The sequence below is a fragment of the Elephas maximus genome, chromosome 13, assembly GCF_024166365.1.
Source record: "Elephas maximus indicus isolate mEleMax1 chromosome 13, mEleMax1 primary haplotype, whole genome shotgun sequence".
NCBI lineage: Eukaryota > Metazoa > Chordata > Mammalia > Proboscidea > Elephantidae > Elephas > Elephas maximus.
In genome coordinates this window covers 86,148,203-86,164,980 of record NC_064831.1, presented here as the reverse complement: position 1 = coordinate 86,164,980, position 16,778 = coordinate 86,148,203, and positions in this window count along the sequence as shown.

Here is a 16,778-nt window from a genome sequence, read left to right as displayed (position 1 = left end):
TTCCCTTTTGGTTTTCTAACTCCAGATCTTTGCACATTTCATTGTAATACTTTACTTTGTCTTCTTGAGCCACCCTTTGAAATCTCTGTTCAGCACTTTTACTTCATCATTTCTTCCATTCGCTTTAGCTACTGGATGTTCAAGAGCAAGTTTTGTGCCACTGGTATTCAAAAGCACACCTTCAGAGTATCTATTTGCCATAGAATCAGTTGTTTTGGTTAAAAATGACCCTTTTGTTATTCTCTACATGAGGCAAGGGTTAAGGAAACAAGGGCAATTTTGGTGGTGAACTCTACTATTAAACTTGAAAATAGTTAATTTGCCAGTTCTGTCTTTTATTAGTACCTCAAAAGAAAAATCCTGAAACTGCATAAGCTTCCATTTTAAATTTTTTGTCATAATCTTCTGGCTTCAAGAAGAGGAAAAAAAAAAATGGGGTAAGTTCAGGTTGAACATTCAAGTATCAACCATCAATCACCAATCTCTTCATTTCACACAGAGACACAGAACAAGTGTGTATTAAACACACACACAAGCCATTTAATCCATTTTAAAATTGCTTCCTCTGTGCAAAGCCTCGGGGTAGAAGCGTAATTAAATCATTAAAATATAATAGCAACAATATTAAATAAAATATAGCCCCTAAACAAATGTGTTTTATATTATTACTTCCTCTGGTAGGCTTTACCTTGTACAATTTCCTTATAAGTTCAGTTTTACCTCATGGCCTGTGATATAACTCTGGGGTTCTTTCTCAAACCATTAGAGGAGTGATGGAGAAAGAGGGCAGGAAAAGAAGGGGGAGTTTTGAAGAAAATGCATCTGGCTCTTTTAAATACAAATTAAGGAAATGATTACTTTGGTTTAAAAAGAATGGAAATATATATACATTAAAAAAAGAAAGAAAGAAAATAAAACTTACCAAACCTGTTTTGCCCACTTTTTAAAATGCTTTAAGAAAGAAGAGGGGAAAAAAATGGCATTTCAATCTTTGAAATTCTTACTAATAATTCACATATTTCCTAAGCCTTGACACAGCTTCAATGTTCTTGTTTAGCACTATTACTGTTTACATATTTTAGGGTTTTCTCTTTTTTTTCTAACTTTACTTTGCCCATTTCTTCATTTTACCATAAGCCTGTGTTTTTCAGCATCTACATTGGCTCATACGGGTTCATATTGACCAATGAGTGCCCCCAATAACCTGGAAGTTATTTCCACTCTCTGTCCCTAGAAAGTTTTAGCGACCTTGAAAAATTCAATTAATGTCTATAAAAAACGGTGTTCAACCAGGTACATATTTATACCTCTTTTGGCTCTAAAATTCTTTTCTTCTAGGAAATGTGATTAAGCTTAGCCATGAAAGAAGAAACTCAACTGTTCATATACATAAAAGATTTGATGTCTTGAGGTGTGTCTCAGTCAAGAAAGGTTATGTTATGCCATGCCGCTGTTGTTGTTAGACGTCATCAAGCCAACCTCTGTGTCATGGTGACCTCATTCACAGCAGAATGAATCACTGCCTGGTCCTGTGCCATGCCATTTCCATGACTGATTGCATATCAGACCATTGTGACCCATAAGATTTTCATTGCCTGATTTTCAGAAGTAGATCGCCAGGCATTTCTTCCTGTCCATCTTAGTCTGGAAGCTCTGCTGAAATCTGTTCAGCATCATAGCAACATGCAAGCCTCCACAGATGGATGGTGGCTGAGCATAGGATGCACTGACCAGGAATTCTACTAATGAAACACCAATGGGTTAATTATGCTGTGATAACAACCTCAAAGTCTCAGCAGCTCAACACAGCGAATGTTCATTTCTGAGCCATGCAAACTCATTGAAACCAAATTTTGATTTAAGGAAATTTCAAACAGTAACTCAGTGATTTCATTTGATAAACTATATGTTTACATCTGTCTTCCCAATTTTCTGCGGCAGGAAAAGAGGGAGCTGATGGTTCGGGCACTGTCAATTAATACATGCTGTAGTTTACAAGTAAAGCACTTGTTCATATTTGATTGGACAAAACTAATCCTAGGACCACACTTAACTTCAAAGGGGTAGGGAAGTACTTACTTCCATGCACCTGGTCTTACAAGAAAACAGAATATTTGTGAGAGTAAGTAATACAGACAGCCATGTCCATTTGATGGTTAAGAAGTTGAGTAAACCCGTTCCCTCACTCTCTGAAAGTTTTACTGGTTCTCCATGAAGTTCTATTGATATCTCTGAAACGATTCACTTCTCTGTCCCCGAATCTTACCCTTTCCTCATCCAATCCATTAGAACGATCTTGGGAAGCAAAGCCTCCATCAGAATATGGTATTACATGACATTGTAACCTTTTTCCCTCCAGAAAACCACTCTTTATGAATAAAACATGGGTGACCTTTAAAAGCTTAGCAGTTGTACTAGGTGATTGCATATTAACAAGCTTTTTGAAGAAATAGGACAGGCACCGTATGATTCAGTTAAGGATAGATAATAGAACTATTCAAATAATTTATTATTTTATTCAGTCTGGGAAATGCAACAGCTATCTTACCAAGTCAGCTTACATTTCCCTAAGTGTAACTGTATATGACTCCCCATTCATCTGAATTATGCTTTTACTATTAAACTGGAGAGTCCCACGGAAATGACCATTCTCTTTATCTGCTCCATATTTTTCATCGTTTGTTTAAACATCTTCAAAAATTCCCAGATTTGTTTAAGTAAGAAGAAAGTAAGCCAGAGTAGTAAACAAGAGAATTAAATCTCCTGACTTCTAAACACAATATCTTCACGTTTCCCAGGACACGGCATGTTCGTTTCCTAAGGGTGCCAAAGTAAACTACAGCAAAGTAGGTAGAATAAAATAACTGAAATGTTATTTTGGCTAAACCAAAACCAAACCCATTGCCATCAAGTCAATTCCAACTCACAGTGATGCTATAGGACAGAACTGAGCTGCCCCATAGGGTTTCCAAGGAGAAGATGGTGGATTCAAACTGCCGACATTTTGGCAGGCAGCCACAGCTCTTAAACACTCTACCACCAAGGCTCCTCTGGAGGCTAAAGAAGTCCCAAAATCAAGGTGTTGGCACAGTCTCACTCTCTCTGAAAGTTCTAGGGGAAGATAATTTCTTGTCTCTTCCTAGATTCTGGTGGTTTCTGGCCATCCTTGTCATCTCTTGGTTTGTGGGTACATCACTCCAATCTCTCCTTCGTCTTCACATAGCTGTCTTTCCTCTGTGTCTCTTTATTTCTGTGTTTCTCCTCCTCTTTCTGTATCAGATTAGGACAGCCCTACTTGAATATGACCTCATGTTAACTTAACTGATAGCATATTTAAAGACTCTATTTCTAAACAAGGTTGCATTCACAGGTACCTGGGCTTAGGATTTCAATCTTCCTTTTCGGAGGACACAATTTAATCCAAAGAACATGGTATAGACAGCAGAAGATAAGAATTATTGAACAGAAAGGGTATTCTTGAAGGTGCTCTGGGTTATACTGGGATGAAGGTAAAAGGGACTTGTGCAGGAATTCTGTCAGTGATATGAGGGACTATTTAATCAAATGACAAAGAAGAGAGTTTTAGGTTGAGCTCAAGGGAAGAAATGTTTCCAGAGGAGTGAATGAGGCGAGGAAGATTGAATCAACTCAACAATAACACACAGTTAGGATAAGGCCTCTGCACAAGGCATTGTGTTTCTAATTCATTTATGTAAGAGAATTATTTTCCAACTAGGCTGTCCAGAGTTCTGGAGTTCTGAGGGGGTATTTCAAAAGGCACTAAAATGGAGCAAGGAGTTGCCTGCACCCCAAGAAGCTTGGTATTTGTCTGTATATTCAAATGGAGATCAGGGTAAGATTTTGTTTATGAAAAGATTCTATTGCTTAAAAAATTTTTTGAGTGGTTGCTGGGGGTGGGAGGGAGGAAGGAAAAGGGAGTCATGGCTTAGGGGGTACTGAGCCTCTGTTAATGGTGGTGGGATAATTTGGAAAAGGATAGTGGTAATGGTTACACGACAAGATAAATGTAATCAATGTCATTGAATTACACATGTAAAAATTGTTGAATGGGCCAAAAAAAAAAGTTTGGTAATCATTTGTTTAGAATATAGTAGTTCTCACGGGCAAAACAGGTTGCACTGGTCTCCAAGCAATACAATGAGGTGTCAGATACAAAGCTATGTGCCTTCCTTTTCTATCAGTCTCGTTCCCATCATCTCTCCTACCTCAAATCTCTAAGTGTGTTTCAGAGGGTCCATGGGACTCCCAACTTTCCATAGGGAGCAAAGCACAGAATTTGAGAAATATAATGACATAGTTAGAATGACTTGAACACACCTTTACAAACTGCATCACACAGATCACAGTTTTATTTGATCAGCCACAATGGAAAACATGCATGGTTGAGACACCTATTACATCATAACCAAATGACGCCCTCCCTAGCCCTTATATTTTGGTCAAGCTGTGTCTGTTGTGCTCTGTCAACAACCGGTTTGGGCAAGTCATTGGAACACTTGACATTTCAGTATTTTTGTACTAGTAATGTACTAGTCTACCGACTTTGAGAAGACCAACTTTGATAATGTCTAACGAATTACTTTGAAAAGCAAGATATTCAGCATAGACCATATAATTGCTGCTTTTGTAAAGCCACTCAAATCTTTTTGGTATATAAACTCAGACAAAGTTAGTCATTTTACATTTGGGAAGGCTTTTTTGTTTAAGCTGGCTTTTAAACTTGAAGATTCCCTAACAGAAAGCTTCAATGGTGAAGTGTTTTAAAAGTTGAGCCATGATTAATTGATGAGGAATAAGGAGGCTGGTGGGAGAAATTTCAAAGTTGTTTTATTTATCAAGAGAAAAACTCTGCTTTGCAACCAGTGTCTTTGTCAATGCATGCTTTAAGATTTTTGTGGGGAAATAAATGCTTTTCTAGAGTTCTTATGGGGGCATCATTGAGGTAGATATTGCGCTATATTTGCAGAAACAAGATTAAGGCATGCCTGCCTTAAAGAGATGCTGTCACTAGGACATGACCTTTGCTTCATCTGGCCTCATAGAAAATACTCAGGAATGTGTGGGGAGTGCTTCTTGCAATAGGTGAACAGGAAAGGACAGAGCCAGGAACTCAGGAAAGTTGGGGAAGGAGCCAGACATGTACAAAGACCTTCCTGAAAATGAAATTATTGGGTTTTGCCAAAAACTTATAGGATCTTGTTGGAGGGAAGCACTCTCTCATTAGCAGAGGGCTTGAGGGGTTTTGAATCCGTTTGAGTAGCATGCTGTAGACTTTATTAAAGGGCTGTGTATATCTACCTGTGTATATTGTTGTTGTTGTTAGCTGCTACGGTGTCAGTCCCCAACTCATGGCAAACCCAGGCACAATGAAACAAAATGTCACCTGGTCCTGTGTCATCCTCATGACTGGTTTTGAACCATAGGGTTTTCATTGGCTGGTTTAAGGTAAGTAAACCAACAGACATTTCTTCCTAGTCCATCCTAGTCTGGAAGCTCCGCTGAAACCTATTCAGCTTCATAGTAACATGAAGGCCTTCACTCATGGGTGGTGGCTGCTGTTGAGGTGCATTGGCCCGGAATTGAACCCTGACCTACACATGTTGTTGTTTTTGTTAGTTGCTGTTGGGTCAGTTCCGATTCATAGTGACCCTATACGTACAACAAAATGAAACACTGCCAGGTCTGCGCCATCCTCACAGTCATTGCTATGCTCAAACCCCTTGTTGCAGCAACTGTGTCATTCCATCTCCTTGAGGGTCTTCCATTTTTTTGCTCACGCTCTACTAAGCATGATGTCCTCCTCCAGGGACTGGTCCCTCGTGATAACATGTCCAAAGTACATGAGATCGAGTCTTCCCATCCTTCCATCTAAGGAGCATTCCAAGACAGATTTTTTTGTTCTTCTGGCAGTCCATGGTATATTCAATATTCTTCACCAATACCAGAATTCAAAGGCATCAATTCTTTTCAGGTATTCCTTATTCATTGTCTAGCTTTTGCAAGCATATGGGGAGATTGAAAATATCATGGCTTGGGACAGGTGCACCTTAGTCCTTAAAGTGGCATCTCTGCTTTTTAACACTTTAGAGAGATCTTTTAAAGCAGATTTGCCCAAAGCAATATGTCATTTGATTTCTTGACTGCTGCTTTCCATGGCCGTTGGTTGTGGATCCAAGAAAAATGACATCCTTGACAACTTCAGTCTTCTCTGTGTTTATCACGATGTTGTGTATCGGTCTAGTTGCGGCAATTTTTGTTTTCTTTATGTTAAGGTGTAATTCATACTGAAGTCTTCGATCTTCATCAGTAAGTGCTTCAAGCCCCCTTCGCTCGGCAAGTTGTGTCATCTGCATATCACAAGTTGTTAATAAGTCTTCCACCAATCATAATGCTACATTCTTCTTCATGTTTTCTACCTTTTTGGATTACTTGCTCAACATACAGATTGAATAAGTATGGTGAAAATATACAACCTTGACATACACCTTTCTTGATTTTAAACCAAGCAGTATCCCCTTGTTCTGTCTGAACCACTGTCTCTTGGTCTATGTACTGGTTCCTCACAATTAAGCGACCCGGAATTCTCATTCTTTGCGATGTTGTCTGTAATTTGTTATGATCCACACAGCTGAATGCATTTGCATAGTCAATAAAGTACAGGCAAACATCTGGTATTATCTCGTTTCAGCCAAGATCCATCTGACACCAGCAATGATATCCTTCATTCCACATCCTCTTCTAAATCAGCCTTGAATTTCCGGCAGTTCCTTGTGGATGTAGTGCTGCAACCATTTTTTAGTTAACCTCAGCAAAATTTTTAGTTTCGTGTATTATTAATGATATTGTTCTATAATTTCCACATTCTGTTGGATCACCTTTCTTTGGAATGGGCACAAATGTGGATCTCTTCCAGTCAGTTGGCCAGGTAGCTGTCTTCTAAATTTCTTGGTATAGACAAGTGAGCACCTCCAGCGCTGCACTGGTGTGTTGAAACATCTTAATTGGTGTTCCATCAATTCTTGGACCCTTATTTTTTGCCAAAGCGTTCAGTTTAGCTTGCACTTCTTCCTCAGAACCATTGGCTCTTGATCATATGATACCTCAAGAAATGGTTGAACGTCAACCAATTCCTTTTGGTACAGTGATTTTATGTGTTCCTTCCATCTTCTTTTGATGCTTCCTGCATTGTTCAGTATGTTGCCTATAGAATCCTTCACTGCTGCAACTTGAGGCTTGAATTTTTTCTTCAGTTCTCTTGGCTTGAAAAATGTCAACCGTGTTCTTCCCTTTTGGTTTTCTAACTCCAGGTCTTTGCACATGTCATTATAATACTTCACCAGGTGCTTCTTGGAAACTATATCGGGTAGTTCTGCTCTGTCCTATAGGGACGCTATGAGTCGGAATCGACTCGACAGCAGTGGGTTTATTGCCTTCTCCAGCCGCCCTTTGAAATCTTCTGTTCAGTGGTTTTACTTCATCATTTCTTCTATTCATTTTAGTTTCTCCACATTCAAGAGCAAGTTTCAGAGTCTCTTCTGACATACATTTTGGTCTTTTTTTTTTTTCTGCCTTTTTAGTAACTTTTTGCTTTCTTCATGTATGATGTCCTTGTTTTCATCCCACAATTTGTCTGATCTTTGGTCATTAGTGTTCAATGCCCCAAATCTATTCTTGTCTCTAAATTCAGGCGGGATATACTCAAAGTCATACTTTGGCTCTCACGGACTGGTTTTAATGTTCTTTAGCTTCACCTTGAACTTGGATATGAACAATTAATGGCCTGTTCTGCAGTCAGCCCCTGGCCTTTTTACTACTGATGATATTGAGCTTCTCCGTCTTCTTTCCACAGGTGTATTCAGTTTGATTCCTGTGTATTACAAGTGGCGAGGTCCACGTGTATAGTCATGTCACCGTATATGTTGTTGAAAAAGGTATTTGCAATCAATAAGTCGTTGGTCTTGCAAAATTCTATGAGTGATCTTCTACATTGTTTTTATCACCAAGGCCATATTTTCCAACCACCAGTCATTCTTTGTTTCCAACTTTCGAATTCCAGTCACCAGTAATTATCGATGCACCTTGATTGCATGCTTGATTAATTTCAGACTGCAGAAGTTGTAAAAATCTTCAGTTTCTTCATCTTCGGCCTTAGTCTTTGGTGCCTAAATTTTAATAATAGTATTATTAACTGGTATCTTTTTTTTTTGTAGGCATATGGATATTATCCTATCACTGACAGTATTGTACTTTAGGATAGACCTTGAAGTGTTATTTTTTACGATGAATGTGACACCATTCCTCCTTATTTTGTCATTGCCTCCATAGTAGATCATATGACTATCTGATTCAAAATGGCCAATACCAGTCCATTTCAGTTCACTGATGTATAGGTTATGGATCGTTATGTGTTCTATTTGGAAACCCTGGTGGAGTAACGGTTAAGTACTACTGCTGCTAACCAAAAGGTCGGGAGTTCAAATCTACCAGGTGCTCCTTGGAAACTCTATGGGGCAGTTCTACTCTATCTTATAGGGTCACTATGAGTTGGAATCATCTCGATGGCAATGGGTTTGGTTTGGTTTTAGGTGTTCTATTTGTTTTTAACAATTTCCAATTTTTCTAGATTCATACTTCATACATTTCACATTCTGACTATTATTGGGTATTTGTAGCTGTTTCTTCTCATTTTCAGTCATACCACATCAGCAAATGAAGGTCTCCAAAGCTTTATTCTATCTACATCATTAAGATAAACTCTACCATGAGAGCCCTGGTGGCACAGTGGTTAAGAGCTCAGCTGCTAACCAAAAGGTCGGCAGTTCAAATCCACTAGCTGCTCTTGAAAACCCTATGGGGCAATTCTACTCTGTGTGACACAGGGTCGCTATGAGTTAGAATCATCTTGACAGCAGCCTTTTTTTTTTTTTTCTTTCTTGGTCTATTTTGAGGGGGCAGCTCTTCCCTAGTTGTATTTTGAATGTCTTCAAACCTGAGCGGCTAACCTTCTGGCACTGTACCAGACAATGTTCTGCTGCTATTCCTAAGGTTCTCATTGGCCAATTTTTAGACATAGATTGCTAGGTCATTCTTCCTAGTCTGTCTTGGTCTGGAAGCTCCAATGGAACCTGTCCACCATAGGCGACCTGCTGGTATTTGAAATAGTGGTGGCATAGCTTCCCGCATCACAGCAACATGCAAGCCACCACAGTATGACAAAGTGACAGAGCAGTGGTAGGTCTACACCTGGAAGACAAGAATTCTACCACTAAGTCAATCTACTGTCCTCTACCTAGTCAATCAAATCACGTTTGCTTTTGTGACAATTGTTCATTGTTTAAGACCACCACAGGGAAATTGTAACCACATAACAAAAATTCAGAATTTTACTCAGAAACCAAAAGTTGTTAACTATAACTGATATAGTGTGGGTATATTATTAATATCTAATAAATTTTATATAAATTCCAATCAAACCAAATCTAAAAATTATATAACTTTTAGATAACTCATAGAATATTTTATCTTTGTGATTCTCAATACACTCAGTTACAGACTTAAACCTACATTAAAATCTGGCTCTTCTTTCAAAACTCTAAGATTTTCAAGTGGTAAAACATCTTAAAGTTTTCTCTCGTACTTATAAAAATGTAGATAATAACAGTAAATCTAATATTTATTGAAAATTCTGGATTCTTTAAATGGTTTGGAATATTTTTGATGTTTCTCAGGTTTTCATCTACCCTCAGAATTGCAATGGAATGAAATTGATTAAATTTCAACAGTTATCAATACATCCCACTAGGGATTTCATCGTAAGACTTTTTCTTAAATTGTTTAAAACTGAGGACTTGATTAAAATTATTCCATCTTGTCTGGTACTCCTTTAATTCAAGTGTACTGGTAAATTGCCCCTTGTAATCCCTGCGAGTAAACCAGGCAGTTTCATTTAATCTACAATTATAGCAATAAGCCTCATAACTCTGTTTTGCTTTGCTGGGCAGGCTTGGGTAAGATTGCCTCTAGGTGGCTGAATGCTGCTTCATCTTTGTGCTATATGTGCTGTCTCTCCAGAGAGCTTGGGGTAGATATATCCAAGCACTGAGAAGATAAAATCACTTACATTTGTCATTTTAGCATTGAGGCTTCTAGGATTGTCTAAAGGATTCCTGATACACAAAATGAGGACAGCTCTGTGCAAGAGGGAGTCAGGGCATATTTGCATGGCACCTCCCCTAATGCATGCAACATACTGGACACTTCACTCTTAGAGCCAATGGGGAGAGCAAGGGAGAGAACACTGTGCAAAGCCCACTTGGGAAGTTTTCTCCAATGTGTCATTAAGGTGTTTCAGAGCATCTGTGCGGCTGCCATATGAACTGGAAGGGAACACAAAGTAATCAATTTCAGTTGAGAGCACTAATTTATCACCTTGCCATCTTTTATTGCAAGGTAGAGAATCTCAATCTCTCCTCTTGTTCTCTCTCTTCCTCTCTCTCTCTCTCTGTCTCTCTCTCACACACACACACACACACACATTCACACACATACATGCCTACCACATGCTCAAAACATTCTTCATTTTATTTTTCACACCAAATTGCAAAGTCAGAAATTTATCATCTTTTTTGCCTTTAGTTAGCTTGGATTTGGGGTGGTGAGGACAATTAGTCAATATATTTTTTCATAGAGGGTTTTTACATGATCTTCCTTTGACTTCCTAAAAGCTTGGGTAGGATTAAAATATTAATGTAAGGTTGGTTCCCAAATAAGCCTTTGCAATAGTCACTTTGCTGTCTGTCAGGAAGCAACGTATTTAGCTTCTTAGAGTTCAGAATTCCAATCTGAAGGAGCAATTTTATAAAGTGCAATTCCTGGGGTCAATATGGCTATGAAAGGCAAATTATCAAAATGGAAACTCAAACCCTCTAAGCATTTTGAAGAAAGCTCAGCCTAAATGGCTATGAGACCATAGTATCTTTGGTTTCACTATCCCAGCCAGAAGCACCTTAACCATGGCCTATGTCTAGCCTGGCAAGTCCAAGGTGGAATCCCTGATCAGACACAAAACAAGAAGAAGACACAGAACGGCACAGGGAAGGGCATTCCCAGAGAGCAATCATCTTCTAAAATCTTGCCAGGTCTTAAAAGTTCCTAGGTGCAAAGCAAATGTTGAATTATTTTTTAGCAACATGGAAAGTTACAATTTCTAAGGAGACTAGAAAGACACCTGGAATGTTATATTGAGCCCATATTTTTAACATTTTTCAGCCAAATCTAGATTCAGTTTTGCCATCCTGGCCACATAGTATTTTAATAAAACCGTAATGCAGGAGTTTTCATTATTTGCAACGAATATATTCAGGGTATGCTTTTCTGGAAGCCTGGTGTTTGCGTGTGTTATTTAATGATATGTAGCACTTCCTTACACACACGCACACACACATACACTCACACACGTACACACACACACACACAATATCTCTTTTGGCCAAGAGGGCCAAAATCTTTCTGTCCGCCGCAGATACGTTTCCTTTCTGAATCCCAACAAGATCTGAGAAGTGTTGTTGTTGTTTTCATAACATCCAAAATCCCACCGCAGACATTTTTTTTCCCTTTTAACTCCTAATATATTTTTTTTTCTGCAAGCCCTGATGTTCTCTCTGTAACTCCCAATATTTCTCCCTAGACCCCAATTTCCTAACCAAAGCACATTACTGATCTGATGCTTTCAACAGCCTGGTAGCACATCAATAAACTAAAGATTATTGTGCTTTGTCAGGTTTTATTTTGTAACATTATGGGAAATTCGCCGCTGTCTTGGATGAGTGCGTAAACTCTGATTGCTTGACAATTAACAGAGCTAGTAATAGAAAAGGCAATGTAATTTACCTTCGTACAAGGGATCTCAGTTAACAAAAATTAAACTATTGAACTCTCCTCTCCAAGGAAAGGGATGTCGCCTCATTACGTTAAAAAGAAAAACAGATTCCGATCGCAAGTGGGCCCTCGATCTGGCTGCGTGGATTTATTTGTACAGATGATGTGTTTTTCTGACGTGCATACCAAATGGATGGCTTTTAAACTGGGCAAAACTCTCTCTTCATTAAATGAGCATTTCCCCCCTTTGGTACTATAACTCAAAGAGAGCCTCCGATATAAACAAAGTGGTGGGGGTGTATCTCAGTGGGCTTGGTGGTTTGGATGTTGAGGACATTCCTTATCTGTAGGGCTGGTGTACAGCTCTTGCTCTCTCTACCTCTCCCACTGTCTGTGTCTCTGACTTCCTGTATCACAGCACTAAAGAAGAAAATATACAGTGTAATTAAATACAGAGCCATCACGCTAAAAGTGCGGAACTCCCACCGAGCAGAGCGCTGGGTTTTACAGACTCCCACGGAGACCATATGAAGCTTGCATTCAAAATGGCATCTGCAGCTTTGAGCCTGCCTTCGTTCTGCCCTTTTGCAGATTTCTGCTTAGTTCAAAGAAATACTGTGTCTGAACATAGACATCCTGATAACTTGGCAAAGTCGCGAGAGGTGTTGATGCTTTGCGTCCCTCTTCCTTGGGACTTTCAACCTCTAAGATTGGTTTTAGGGTTCCTCCACGGCCTCCAAACATTTCCAAATTGGACAGCTTAAATTGTGAGCCTACTGCCTTAAACTGGAGTCCCTTGGTGTTGCAAATGGTTAACGTGGTTGGTTATTAACTGAACGGTTGGAGTTTCAAGTCCTCCCAGAGGCTCCTTGGAAGACAGTCCTGGTGACCTGTTTCCAAAAGGTCACGGCCTTGAATAGATTATGGAGCACAGTTCTCCTCTGACACACATGGGGTCGCCACGAGTCAGACTGACTCAAAAGCAACTGATTTTTGCCTTGAGCTGTGAGTAACCACCAGCCTCTAGGAAACACCTGTTTACAGGTCTTGTGACAATGGAAGACACGCAAACATGTAAGACATGTTTCTGCCTTCAGGGGCCTTAGAATCTAGGAGTTGGCAAACTATGGTCTGTGGGCTAGATTCAGCCTGCCTCCTGTTTTTGTGTGGTCTGTGAGCTAGGAATGGTTTTTACATTTTTAAATGCTTAAAAAAAGAAGACTGTTTCCTTCTAAGTGATAATTATATTAAATTCAAAGTTCAGTGTCTATAAACAAATGAGTCGCTGGGTTTTTTTTTTTTTTTTTTAATAAACAAATGTGCTGGAACACATCCATGCTCCTTCATTACATATTACTCATGGCTGCTTTTCTATTACAAAGACAGACTTGAGACTTAGGACAAAGCCTGTTTGGTGTGCAAAGCGTAAAATATTTGTTATCTGGTTCTTTCCAGAAAAAGTTTATTGACCCCTGATATAAGTTTGTGGGAGAACCACTACTAAAAACCATAAAATAGTGAGGAATGGAATATAGTATATAACCAAGCGGTAAATAGGAAACGTGTGGAAAATTGCCATATTAGCCTGGGAAGCTATATGTCAGTGAGAGTTGTTTCTTTGAAGAGGACAGGAGCTGACTTTAAAAGACAGTAAGTTCCTGAAGAGTAGGGAATCTGTAGGAAGGACATTTCAAGTTGGGAAGACAGAGTGAGCAATGATGAGATCGGGCTTGGGAATTTTAAGGTTCTAAGAAAAGGAAAAAAAAAAAAAAGAAAAGGTGTTTGTGATTCCCGATGAGAGTGAGAAGTCTTGCTATTTAAAACGAAAGGTAAATGAACTGTTGCCTACTCTGATTTTGATATTTAGGAATAGAAGAAGAACCACTGAGAAGAGAAAATGTGAAATTTAAAAGTAAAATCAAGTTCAAGGAAAGATGGACTGGGGATGAAACATCTGTGTTCAATGTCATCAAAACTGTCCTATTTTATAAAATGGGAAATTACTGACAAAAAAAATGTATTATGAGCAATGGGAATCTTTTTTGGTTAAGAAATAACAGGGTGATGCTATCCTCAGGTAAAATCGAAGGTGCGTACCCACCATGTTTTGTACTGCATTTGGGTCCTATTTCTCTAATATTGTTTAATAGGATGAGGTAACTGCTATAATTTTAATCACATGATTAATTCCAAATGATTATCTAATAAAATCAGAGTGCATGAGAAAAATGCCATGTGGAGCTTTACACATGGTCCTTTCATCTTTAAATATGAAATACCGGATGCAGGGGGTTAAGAATATTATGAGTTCTTAGTTAATTCATGCCTCCACACTCCTGGAATATTGGGGGAGGCTTACTCTGAAATGCAATTGACTTTGGGATTTAATTAGAAAGTAGTGTGAAAGAAAATACTTTAATTATGAAATTATGATAGAGTTGCATTAAAGTTGTCTTGTCATGCAATTCAAGCACATTTGTCTTGTTTTCTAAATGCATTGGGGCTTGGACAACTTTAATGTCTACCTTGTTTTTGTTTGTTTTTACTCTCTCTTTTGTCCACATGATGCCTGACCTTATTATAATATTATAGCATTATTTTAAAATAATTTCCTCTTTCATTTATGGCTCTGGCATGAGGGGTGTATAAAGATTTTACTACCAGGTGTTTAAGATGCCTTGCATAACTCAAGAAAAGTAAGAGAAAGTTATGAAAACAGGGCCAGGCAGTACTCTACCAAGAGAGAGTTGAAGGACAGAGGGTTGTACTTAAAAGAGACCCCTCCAGTTAATTAAACATATGAAATCCATTTGCAAAGCCCCTGGATAGTATGTGTATATAAGTGGGGTAGGGAGGGTAAAGGGCAGTGAAGTATCTATGGACATCAGATAGTTATGACTTCAGTGTTCATTTATTTACTCATTAAATACTTATTAAGCATCTACCCTGTTTTTGCTATCACCCATCTATCATTTCATCGTACCGTGGTGGCTTGTGTGTTCAAATACCAGCAAGGTCACCCATGGCGGGCATATTTCAGTGAAGCTTCCTGACCAGGACAGACTAGGAAGAAAAAGCTAGAAATCTACTTCTGAAAAACAGCCAACGAAAACCTTACAGATAACAAAAGAACATTGTATGACTTACTTTCTTTGGACATGTCTTCAGGAGGGATGGATTGCTGGAAGAGGACATCATGTTTGGTGAAGAGTGAGGGAAACCCTCAATGAGAAGGACTGGCACAATAACTGCAATGATGGACTTGAACATGCCAGCAATCGTGAAGATAATGCAGGACCTGGGAACTTTTCATTCTATTGTACGTAAGGTTGCTATGAGTCAGAGTTGAGTCTATGGCAGCTATTCTCATCACCATTCATCATCATCATCATTCTGTTCTTGAAATAGTATACCATGCTAGGGACACAGAAGCAAAAGGGACAGATACCCTGTGCTCAAGTTGCACATAGTCTAGCATGGAAGACAGATGGGGAAACAGATGGTTAACAAATACAGAGATAAGTGTAATGATAAAGAAAGGTAGTACTCTTTCAGGAAAAGTCTTCTAACCAAGACCTGAGCACAGGTGAAGAGAGTCAACACAAAAACTTGGAATTAGGGACAAGAACATCTCCCTCCTCTTTTCCGCATTCCTCAGTCCCCTTAGAGTAGCAAGTACTTTTGTGACACAGCAGTTCATAGTGTAAGAATAGAGATTGTGAGGAAGAGATCAACTACCCTTTGTCTTCACAACTTTACTCATTCTTTATTTTCTTCCTTTCTCTTGCAAAATATAACTAAGAAAATGATGATGGCATTAAGGTAGGTGGAACTTCTAGTACCATTTTTAAGCATTTATAAAATTACTTGATATTTGGAATCTACCCCCATAAATGAACAGTAATATTAAAGAATAAACATTTACCTGTGAAAAAATAAATTTAGGATCATTGAAGACTTTAAAAAATAGAATGGCAAGTAAATATAGTGTCTTTTGTTCATGAGGCAGGATTAGTATAGGGTATATCTTGAGTGAATCTCTTTTGAGATATAAAAAAGAATAAACAACGAAGGGAGAAAGCAGAGATGAAGGAAGACACATGCCAAGCCACATGAAGATCTCCCAAGAGCAGAAGCTCAGAAGAGACAAGGACCTTCTTCAAGAGCTGACAGAGAGAAAGTCTTTCCCCAGAGCCAGCACCTTGAATTTGGACTTCTAGCTCCTAAACTGTGAGAAAATAAATTTCTGTTTGTTAAAGCCATCGACTTGTGGTATTTCCGTTATAGCAGCACTAGATAACTAAGATATATAGCATTTAAATATCCAAGAATACTTTTTGGTTTTGCTCTCACAAATATTAGGCTGTGATAATTTTGGTTAAGAAAGAAAAGAAAGTTCTCAATTAGTTTCTAATCCACTAATGCAATCCAGTCTGACCTGCTCAATGCTAGTACAGGGGCCATATTTGAACAACGAGCTTTGAGGCTGGATAATACTTCTCAAAGATAGATAATGATGAATGTTATGGATTTGCTCATTGTGGTTTAAAATTGCCTTGTGCTGCTCTGAACCTCCTTACGCATACAAATAGTACAAAGAGTTTAAGTTGGAGCATTAGGCCTGACTGGTGAAAAGCTTTCCTCTTCTTGTGAAGAACAAACTTCTATCAGATGTGTTGAAATCTCCTACTTGACCCTTGTCTAACCTCCAGACCAAAACCCACTAAGTAAGATAGAGCTAATCTCAGAAAGCAGGTTTAAACAAACAAGCCAACAGCCTACTACCTCTTTGCGAAGTCTGATTTTCCTTCTTTCCTCTCACACATGCTCTTTTGGAAACAAGAAGCCTGAGACTTTGAGGCAGGTTACAAAGCCATGGT